This window comes from Monodelphis domestica, chromosome 2 (genome assembly GCF_027887165.1).
Source record: "Monodelphis domestica isolate mMonDom1 chromosome 2, mMonDom1.pri, whole genome shotgun sequence".
Classification (NCBI taxonomy): Eukaryota; Metazoa; Chordata; class Mammalia; order Didelphimorphia; family Didelphidae; genus Monodelphis; species Monodelphis domestica.
The window spans coordinates 385223322-385234929 of NC_077228.1; positions in this window are offsets into that span (position 1 = coordinate 385223322).

Here is an 11608-nt window from a genome sequence, read left to right on the forward strand (position 1 = left end):
ATATTACCTTTGCTCATTATTAATTGTGTAGACAATTGCATTAAGGAAACACTGTTTAAGGAAAGACATGAAGTCATAGAATTTTACAGTTGGAAGTGACTTTAGAGGTTATTTAGTCTGCACCAATTCAGTATGGACATTTTCTTAACAAGGGATCTTAATTTTTTTTTTGTTTCTTTCAGGGACCCCTTTGCCAATGTAGCTAAACCCATATACCATTTCTCAGAATGGTGTTTTTAAATTCTTAAAAGAGTATCTTTACTTTTAAAAATATTTAATGTCTTTTAAATATTTTTAAAAGAGTATCTTGTTAAGGGTAAAATTAGGGTTGTTGGCTGAGTATATTATATTAGTGGTCACAAGGGATTAAAATTCAATCCCAATAAAATACCCAAGTCATTTTGGGATTTTATGGTGTTTTAATTACAATAGAATGAAGAAAATAAGAATAAGGAGAAGAGGGAAAGGGGTAGGAATTAAAACTTCTCCAGCCAGGGCTGAGCCAGGCAGGAGTTCAGAGGCCTTGGCCAAGAAGCCTTCTCAGAAGATTAAATCTAACTTGGCTTCCAGCCAGGAGGCCTCCTCCGAGATGAGAGGCCTTCTGGGAGGATAGTGCTTTCAGAAAGTCAAGGAAAAGAGGAATCAGCCTTGTTTTACTCACCAAGGTTGCTCAGGGAAGACACCTCACATAAACCATGCTACAAAGCTTCTCCCAGTAACCTCACCACTAAGCTGCAAACGCAAAACACCACCAAGAGCTCCCAATGCCACTGAGAGACTGCTCACAGGAAGTGACTTGAAATATATAGGCAGTTCTTTACATCATGTCCTTTGTCTCACATGTACCAATGGTAGCTTAAGCTTGACTTAGGACAGCCCAGGGGGTCAGTCAGTTGTTTCTGATTTGTCACTTGCTAGCACATGTTGGTCATAGGCCATCCTCCTCAACACTTAATCCTTAAGTAGGGGTGTATACATTCCAGGTTGCTAGAATTCTAAAGACTAAGCAGGATGGAGTAAAACTAAAATTCACAATCTTCAATGAAAAAGTCCACACATTTTTATTTTGGTTCATTAAAAATATGTTGTTGGGTCTTTTTGCACAGTCACCATGTATAATTGACCCATCCTTTATTAATAAATTGCATGTCTGTGTTAATAAACTATGTTATCTTTGAGGTAAGGATGGGTGGGAACATGTTGTTGCCAGAAAGTGCTATGAGATGTGGAAGTCATTTGATGGATGAAAATTAATAAAAAGCAATCTATGTATGAATGAAGAATGTTCTAACCAGGTCACTGTTTTAACATGACCTTTTCTTTCATCTATTGTTTCTCCAGAATTCATTTACATCCTCCAAGAACTGTATATACAAAAAGAGTTTTTTGCTCTCCATACACTCTAAGATCCAAGAGTTTCATGAAGCAGCATTTAACTGATAATAAAAATTTAAATATTATTTGACTGTTACTTTGGTAAAAAAAAAAAAGAAATTAAAATATTATTTGAGTGCTCTGCCTCTAAGAAGGTAAGAAAGCAATGGAAGGAAAGCTGCCAAACTAAAGTACCCATGAGCTGAAAGTTAAATTGCAAAAGTAGCTTTTTGGAACTCAAAACAATGTTATTGCTGGTGGTTTGAATCTCATATTAGTCAGCCAAAGCCTATTTGACCTATATCTAAAGTACTACACATGAAAATGTTTCTAAGGGGAAATTAAATTCCATTGCATGAATATTTGGTGTAAAATGGGATGGTTGTATTCAATGGCCTCTAAGAACCTTCCATCTCTAAATCTGTGATTAAATGTGTCCTTTCAATCCTATAGAAAGGTCCTGGTAAGAAATTTCTCCATGTAAGTCAGGACATTCTCTGCAACTTAGAGTTTTAGAGGTGCGCCTAGAGGCCTGAGAGTTTAAATAATTTCCCCAGGGTCACACATCCAGTATATATTAAAGGGAAGGTTTGAACACAGGTCTTCTGTGATTCTGAATGTAACTTTCTGTCCACTGTGCCAGTCTGCCCCTCAGAGCAATCTCAGTTTGATCTTAAGGTGCACTAATAGAGGCAAAGGAGAATAGTCTCCCTGTACTGTACTGTTCCACAGTCAGACCACAATTGGAATATTCTCTTTAGTTCTGGATATCACATTTCAAAAGGGACATGATAGGAGAATGTCTATAAGAGTATAACTAAGATGGTGAGAGAACTCAAAATCACACCATACAAAGATTCCCTGAATGAGGTGAGGGTATTTATTATGAAGGGGAAAAAAAGATTTGAGCACAGGATATCTGTCTGTAAGTATATCTTAAACTTTCTCTTCTATCTTAGAATCAATACTATATATCAGTTCCAAGGCAGAAAAAGCAGAAAGGGCTAGGCAGTTGGGATTAAGTGACATGCCTGAGTCACACAGCTAGAAAGTGTCTGAGGCCAGATTTGAACCCAGGACTTTCCATCTCTAGGTCTGAATCTCTATCTGCTGAGCTACTCTGGCTGTTCCCTCTTTTAAGGACCATCATGTAGAAGAAAGAATGATGCGCCTTCTTAAATAATTAGCTCTCCATTTCTGAAAGTCTTTAAACAGCAGTGGACTTGTCAGGGATATCATAGAAGGGATAAATGTTCTACATATGGATTGAATTGAATCAAATGGGAACTGGCTAAAGGATGAAGGATAGAAATGTGAATTGGGGCAGGCTAGTCAAGTCAGGGAGAAGGAATTGTGGAGACTGAGGATTTCTTGATGGTGTAAACTCTTCTCAAAATTAGCTAGTCTCCTGGTTATTATCTCTCTTTTCTTCTCCAATTTCCAGAGACAGGGCTGGTTGCCTCCCCCTTAAGTACCCCCAACATATTGCTTGTAGTCAATGTTTCTTTCCTACACAATAGAATGTAATCTCCCAGTAGCTTGCAAAATTTTTGAGGTTTTTAAAGGTTTTTATTGCTTGTAACAAAAGGAGATGGAATTAAGAGACTTTCTCTGATATCCTCATCCCACCAGACCATATTTGTTTCTTCACTTAGGCCCAGTAGAGAAAGACAAGGTCATTGGACAATAATGGGAAGTCATGTGTGTGTGTGTGTGTGTGTGTGTGTGTGTGTGTGTGTGTGTGTGTGTGTATACTGAGGACTAAATTCATCTGTATTTCAGAGCAAAATCATCAAGGCTAATTTCTGCTCTGGGCTAAATGGAAGCAAACCCTGAGTGGAGGGGAACTCAGTTCACTAAGAATATGGTTTGGAGGAGCCTAAGGGTGGGAGGTAGGAATGTAGAGCCAAAGAGGATCTCACTTGGAATGTAGCTGCCCAAGTAAAGGAAGCTCTACTTCAGATTTTAGACAATTATTCTGACTAATTAAATGCTAACCTGAGGTGCTGTCAAGGCTTCAGGAAGGACTGAAAGTGCTTTCAGACCCCTCTAAGTTGTGACTCCTAGACCTGAAGACCCAATTGCCTGCTGTGGTTATGGTTCTCAATACCATACTTCCTGGGCACTTCTAATAGGAGCTGAAGCAAGAGTGGAGATTGACCTCAAAAGCAGTATGTCATGGCTAGGTGGAGGGTCCAGAATTGGAAGCAGATAGCTGGATATACTCTAAAAATATGATGGAACTTGGGAAAGAGATGAGTGGGAGTATAGATAGATGTAAATCAAAGATTGAAGTAGATTTCTCTTCCAATCCTCCCTCCCCTCTTCTTTCACTACCATAAATCTTATCAATGTCCTTCCATTATGTAAGTGAATTCCTTCGAATATAGGAGTAACCAAGAATTTCTCCCTTCCCATTCAACCTCAACAATCTTCTGAAAAAGAGGGTTGGGATGAGAAATACAAAGCTGCACCAAGGCTAAAGGAAAGGGAATTCCTATGACCACAGGATAGACTCCATCAATAAATAACACAAGTAAATTCTTCAAGACTTTGGAAGTCAGGACTCCCTGCATTCAATTAGATAAAACTAAAAGAAATTTTTAATAGCCTACTGTATACAAGGATATAAAAACAAAATACAACAATTCACAGTCTCAAAAAATCTATAATCTAATAGAGGCATGTATACTTAAAATTAGAACATAATTTTAAGTTAGAATATTATTAAATGCCAAGGAGAGATCACAAATGGAATGTGGGTATTGTAAAGGATAATTTTATAGCTGTGACTTAATATCTAAATTAATTACTGGTCACCAGGGAAAATCCCAAATAATAAAATACCCAAGTCAGCTGGAAATTATGGTGATTTTAATTAATAGAGAGAGAAGGAATTAAGAAGAGAAAGAAAGAGAGAAAAGAGTTAATTTAAACTGCTCTGGCTCAGGCTGATCCAGGAAGGAGTTAAAGGCCTTAGCCAAGGGCCTCCCTTGAAAGTCAAAGGAAAGGGAAGTCAGTCTTATCACTCACTACATGACCATCTCAAGGAAGCTGTCTGAGGGAGCTCCTCCAGGCTTGAGTTCCAGAATCAAACTGGCACCCAGCCTGCTTACAGGAAGTGATCAGCCAGAGCCACCTCTCCGGGGAAAGAGGCTGAAGAGAGGAAGTGACGCACCCTATATAGACAGTTTTACATCACTTTCCTGCATCTTATCTGTACCAATGGTAGCTTAGCTTGACTTAGGACAGCCCAGGGGTCTGTCAGTTATTTCTGCACATGTATATCAAAGGCCATCCTCCTAGATACTTAATCCTTAAGTATGGGTGCAGACATTCCTGACCTTGTTAGACTAAGTAGGGTGGAGCAATGTAGAATTCCCAAGACATTCCTAATTCTGTTAAACTAAGTATCTCCATTGTTACAATCAGGAAAGAGCTAAATCAAATCTTCTAAAGTACGGTCTGAGTAGGGTGGAGTTGTTTTAAAATTCACAGTATCTAGGAGATTCAAGAAGGGAGAAATCATTTAAATTATATTAAAATATTATTTATTGTGAATATGAATATAATAAGTGATTTGAACATAAATTTCATTTATACAAGATTTCCAAAGACCACAAATGCTTGATGAGTCAGATTCTGTGTTAGAGAATCATCTTGGACCCATGGATGTAAAACCTTACACCTAAAGAAAAAGGAATTAGAGAAAAGTCAATGGTAGTGGTATTCTTAATGAGACTCTGGGTTCTAAGGTAAAAAGGATGCTTAGCAAAGTAATTTTTTCTATAACTGCTTCAAACTAGGTAGACAGTTTAAAAATACCTTAGTTACATTTCAATACATTTAAATTCATGGCAAAAAACTACCAGAGGAAAAAAATGTTATTTAATTTTTATGTTTATTTCAACTCTAAGGTACCACTTTAACCTATCAGATTGGCCAACATGACAGAAAAGGAAAATGATAAATGTTAGAGGGTTCTTGAGAAAATTTGGACACTAATACACTGTTGGTGGAGTTGTGAACTGATCCAATCATTCTGGAGAGCAATTAGGAACTATGCACAAAGGGTTCTAAAACTGTGTATACCCTTTGATCTAACAATACCACTATTAGGTCTTTATCTCAGAGATTTAAAAAAAAGGAAAAGGATCAACTTACAAAAATATAGCAAGTTTTTTTATGGTAGCAAAGAATTGGAAATTGAGGTATATTAATCAACTGGGGAATGGATGAACAAGTTGTGCTATATGATTGTAATGGAATACTATTTTGCTAATAAAAATGACATGCAGGATGATTTCAGAAAAATTTAGCATGACTTACATGAACTGTTGCAGAGTGAAGTGAGTAGAACCAGAATACTGTACACAATAACAGACATTTTATGTGATCAATAACTGTGTGTAACCTAACTATTTTCTCCAAGACAATCTCAAAGACTCATAATGAAAAATGCCATCTACTTTCAGAGAAAGAACTGATGGAGTCTGAAAGGAGACCAAAAATACAATATTTCACTTTCATGCTTTGTGGTTTTTGTTTGTTTGTTTGTTTGCTTTTTGTTTTTGTTCTAATTCTCTTTCACAAAATAGCAATGTTTTATATGATTGTACATATAAAATCTATATAGGATTGTTTACTGTCTTGGTGGGGAAGAGTGAAAGAATTTAGAAACCAAAACTTTTAAAAGTGTTAAACATTGTTTTAACATATAATTTTATAAATTTGAAAACATTAGTCTAAGATGAGGTCTATAGACTTCACCAGACTGCCAATGAGGACTGTGTTTTTAAAATAATTAAGAATACCTGGTATCTGCTCCATTATATCCAGTCATGTATATAAAACAGCACTCAGTGTCCATTCTGTGAAACTAGTTTCACAAAGTCCTCTGAAATTTGTTTCTATTTGTCTTATCTCATTAAAAACAACTTAAATATAAATGCCCTGTGGTTTCATTGCTGCATGAATCCATCTTTCTTATAATTTATAGTCTAACAAACTTTACTGAGGCTCAGGGAAGTTTTTAGTTTCAGAGACAGAATTTGCATTTGGATATTTATGACTTGTGGAAACTAGATGGTACAATGAGTAAAGTGCAGGGTCTAGAATCAGAAAGATTCATCTTCTTGAGTTAAAATTTGGCTTCAGACACTTCCTATCTACATAGCAAAATCACTTAACTGGGCAAATCATTTAACCCTTTTTGTCTCAGTTTCCTTATTTGTAAAATGAGCTGGAGAAGGAAATGGCAAACCACTCCAATATCTTTGCCAAGAAAACCCTAAATGGGATCACAAAGAGTTTGATACAATTAAAAAATAACTGACTGAAATTCACTGCGATAAGCCAACCATTCTATTTGCTCATCCATACTGCTTTTATATAATCTTTTACAAGGAAGTATAATGATACTTTTTGTATGTTTATATTTCTAGTAAGTACCCATTTCAGAAGGTACCAACTTCAAGAAAAAAGTATACTTTGATTAAGATTTTGCAAAATGAATATAATTTTTCAGACCATAAGTCTCAGTTTGGGGTTCAAAAATATGGTCTTTCTTATTCTAAATTCCTATCTAGTGTCAGTTTCTTGAAGATATTTTTACAACATACCTGGTCATGCATGTATTAAGTATTTTCCTGAATCTCCATTCCCTATGGTCAAAGTGTTGTACTAGGCTTTAATACATCAATTAAAAAGAAGAAATAGATTTTTTAACCTCAATATCTGATTCAGGTGCTCAAAGAGATAGACTTACATTGGATCCCTTTCCCTAGTAGGTGTATTATAGAAAGATTAAATAGTGTGTAAGGCTCCAGGCCTTCTACAGCAAAAGAAAGCACATGATATTGCTGGCAGTGCTCACAAGAGGAAAGCTAAAATACAAGAAGATATGTTTCATTTTATGTTGGAGTTTTTTTTGGTCAGATAAATGAAGTAATGTAACACTATGCCCCATAACTTCAGATTCCATGAAGAAACAGAACTAATGTGTGCCAAAATGTTTCTTATGAAACCAGTACTTGTTAAATCATTTCTTTACTGGACTGACCTAGCTATATAAATTGATATATGCCAACTTTTCTAAGAGAAAACATAAAACACCTAGGCAGTAGAAATAAATATATTTTCATGGGAACTGGCTGGAGATAGTTGTTGTTCATCATCAACCAATGACATCACAAGATGATGTTTTGATTTATGCATAATTAGATTTAAGCAAGGCAGAATTGTAGAGTCATTAGCCTCCCTCTCTCTTCCAGAATTATTAATGTCTGGTGGCAAGACAAAAGTCAGGAAGATTGATGATGATCTGGGATGCAGTAGATGACTCTGGCATCTTCAAAGTCTGACTAAGCTCTAAGATTCCCAAAGAGCCTACTTCAGTTGCTTTCATCACCATTGGAACAAATTGTTCTCATCCATCTACTCCAGTGGGGTATCTTTACATGTTTGGAGTAGACATTTCCTTAACTCACCAAAAGGTTTGAAACTTGTTTTTTATTTTAAGCCAAGGTAGTTTTACCAGGATCTGACCTCTGTGAATGCTTCAACTTCTTGGAGTTGAGAGTGAGGAGCTGAGGAGAGAGTTGGGTGAAAGGTAGAGTTAGTACATCTTTTTGAATATTAATACTTCTTTTTGGTTGCCTAGTAGAGGTAAAACAGGAGAGATGGGCATGGCTAAGAGGTTGCATAGTTAGCATTGACCACAAGAATAAATCTGATGCAGCATGATACCACTGGAAAAAACACTGGATTTGTAAGAGTCAGGGGAGCTAGGTTTAAATCTTTATTTTGCTATTTATTCAGTAAGCACTTAACCTCTCTGAGGTTGTTTATTCATATTAAAATGAGGAATTTTTCCAGATGATTTCTTAGATCCCTTCTGGCTATAAATATATCATTCCATGAATCTATGCAAAATTTGTAGATCACTATTTTTTTTAACAGAGAGGCATCAATAGAAAACTCAATAAATATCCTGGAATTGATAATAAATAGAATGCATTTGAAAATGGTGTTCCAGTCTACAGCAGGGGATACTTTTCCCTGGATCCAAATATTCAGAGCATTCCCTTCACTCCAAAATGAAGATTCTTACACAAAACTGGGGTTGATTGCCTTAGGTATGTGGAGATTGGATTTAGCTCTCCCCTAATTGTAACAGTGAAGATACTTAGCTCTTCCTTTATTGTGAAGATTAAATTGTAATCCCCTATCTATTTTTAGATTTTAATCCCCAAAGTGTTAACTCAGTATTTAAAGTAGATCTACCCATTTTAACAACAAAAAGGTGTGAACTAACTACAAAAAGGTGTGAACTAATGACAAAAAAGGTATGAACACCCATTTCATACATTGAGTGGCAGGTCTGTAACCCACTTGTAAAAGAATGGGCAGTCCTGGAGAGGAGTGTCTGGTGAGTTAGTAGACAAAATTTAAGGAAGGTGACACAAGAGAAAAAGGTCTTTAAATAAAGGAAACAGAGGTACAAAAGGAAGGATTGATAGATCAAGATCATTCAGTCACTTGGAGTTGGATTGGAAGAAGACACTGAGTTGTAGCAAAGAGAGACACTTGAGAAGAGACTGGAAGATAGACACTCAAACTTGGAGTGAGGACACTGTGGCTGTGGAACTGGAACCCTGAAGGAGATTATGCAGGAGACCTCAGACTGCTTTCCTTTTAGATGGTCACCATGTAGTTTCCTTGCTTTTTTGGAGGTGTGAACCTCCTAGAAAGGCCCAATGTCTTGAGACTCCTTTCCCCTGGCTGGGACTTAGAATCTCTCTCTCTCTCTCTCTCTCTCTCTCTCTCTCTCTCTCTCTCTCTCTCTCTCTCTCTCTCTCTCTCTCTCTCTCTCTCTCTCTCTCTCTCCTTTTCTGTCTTCCTTAATATCTTTCCTCTATTGTAAAATAAACTACCATTAATTCCATTTACTTTAGTAATTCAGTTTGGGATTTGGAAATTAAATCCCTGGTGACCAGGGACTCAGAGTCCAACCATAAAAATATTTAACTGGTGTTAAGTAAAAGTTTCTTGTAGTTCAGAACAAAGGGGGAAGAAAAGAAAAAATGAGTACTAAGTTCTGGCCTTTATAGGAAACATTTGACTCTAGGACAAATTGTTGGAGATTAGTAATATAATATGCCTTCACTTCTCATTATCAGATCTATCTTTTTTTCATATATTTCAATAATATTGTGGATGAAAGTCTAAACAAGAAAATTATCTAAGTCCTTTTCTTTGTAGAATGTAATTATCAAGAATAAAAATCTATCTGAAAGTTCACTAAATATTTAGAAAGATAGGAGAATGATCATAGAAGAGAATAAAATGCATACCTGAGAGTGGTTTGAAGGACTTCTGAACAATTGTGAATTTATTAAATTTGCTGGATCAGAAACTGAAATGTGGGTTTTCCTGAGCTGTGATGGGACCACTAATACAGAAGAGTCTACAACTCTCATATTTCAGTGAATTCTAGAATATTTTTGAGGAAGTCCATGATGCAAATTCTGTGATAATAATATCATCAACAAGAAGCAACCAAATGGTTCAGTTGATGGAGTGCAGGTTCTAGAGCCAGGAAAACCCATGTTTAGATCCAGATTGTTATATCCTAGGTGGTCAAGTGTCTTAACACTGTTTGTTTCAGTTTCCCCATTCATAAAATGAGTTGGAGAAGGAAAAAGCAGACCACTCCAGTATCTTGGCCAAAAAAAAAAAAACACCAAATGGAGCCACAGAATCAGGCATAACTGAAATGATTGAACAATAACCACAACAAAGTATCACAAACACTGTTAAAACATAAATACATTTTTGTGTGTAGAAGACAACTGACAGAGAAAATAATCTGAAGTAACTAGTTTCCCCTAAACTGGAAGTCTTTAAACAAAAACTGGATGACTACTTGTATGCTAAGTTGTGAATGGGTTTCTTGGTTAGCTATAGTTTGCTTTAGTTGACTTTTGAGGTTCTTTCCAACTCTGGGATTTTTGAACATTTGGGTTACAATTTTATCATGCTGTGGACATATTCAAAAGGAATTGTGCAGTGATCAAGAGTACTGGAAGTGGAGTCAGGAAGACTAGAATTCAAATCCTGAATTAGACACTTACTAGTTATACAACCTTGGACAAACCACTTAACCTCTGTCAGTCTCAGTTTTCTAATATATAAAATGGGGAAAGCAGTTTCTACCTTACAGCTATAGTAAGGATGCAATGACATGTATTCATCATTTTCAAACCTTAAATAAATGTTATTACTGTTATTATTATTATAATTCCATTAGACAAGATAGCATGTTTTAGAGGCTATTCTGTTCTATTTTATCCCCATTAAAGTGTCTATCACAGAATCATATACAAGTGTACAATGGAAAATAAAATTTAATTATTTATTTCCATTGTTGTGAATATATTACATGGCAACATTGAACAGAATCAACCTTGTGAGTCTAAAGTTATCAATTAAATTTCTTTTGCATCTCTATTTGGACATTAACAAATTTGCATCTTCATAAAACTTTAGAGTTTGTACAGACCATAGAAATTACATAATTGAAGCCTTTAATTTTACAAATGATGATGAAACTGAAATTCACAAAGGTCAAGGGCCCTGCCTAACTCAAGGTTCCACTACCAATTGGTAATAGAACCAGGATCTGAATAAACTGTTCTGACTCTATATGCTGATACTTTGCTCAGGAAAAAGTGTTTGGATATTTTCCTGGCTAGTGGTTTGTTTTCTTATTGTTTTATCACAATGGGACCCATATATTCCTTTTTCCTTCATTACCCACAAAATGCCAATGAAGTAATCCACACATTTCTGATTTTTTTAAAACTTTACCATCTGTCTTAGAATTGAGACTAAGGGAAGGAAAGAATGTAAATCACAAAATGTCAGAAAATAACTGTAAAAAGTTATCTATACATGTAATTGAACAAAGAGTTGAACACAAAGAATTGGCCACAACCAAACAATAACAAAATGGATCCAAGTTCATTATAATAGCAACAAAACCAATAAGAAGCAGAAAGGAGTTAGCAAAAAAAAAAAGGAGTTAGCAAAAAAAAAGTTAGGACTAGGAAAGATAAAATGTGTAAGGAATTAAAATTAAAGGTTTGAATAAATATATGAGAATTCTTTTTTTTAATTTTATAATATTTTATTTGATCATTTCCAAGCATTATTCATTAAAGACAAAGATCAT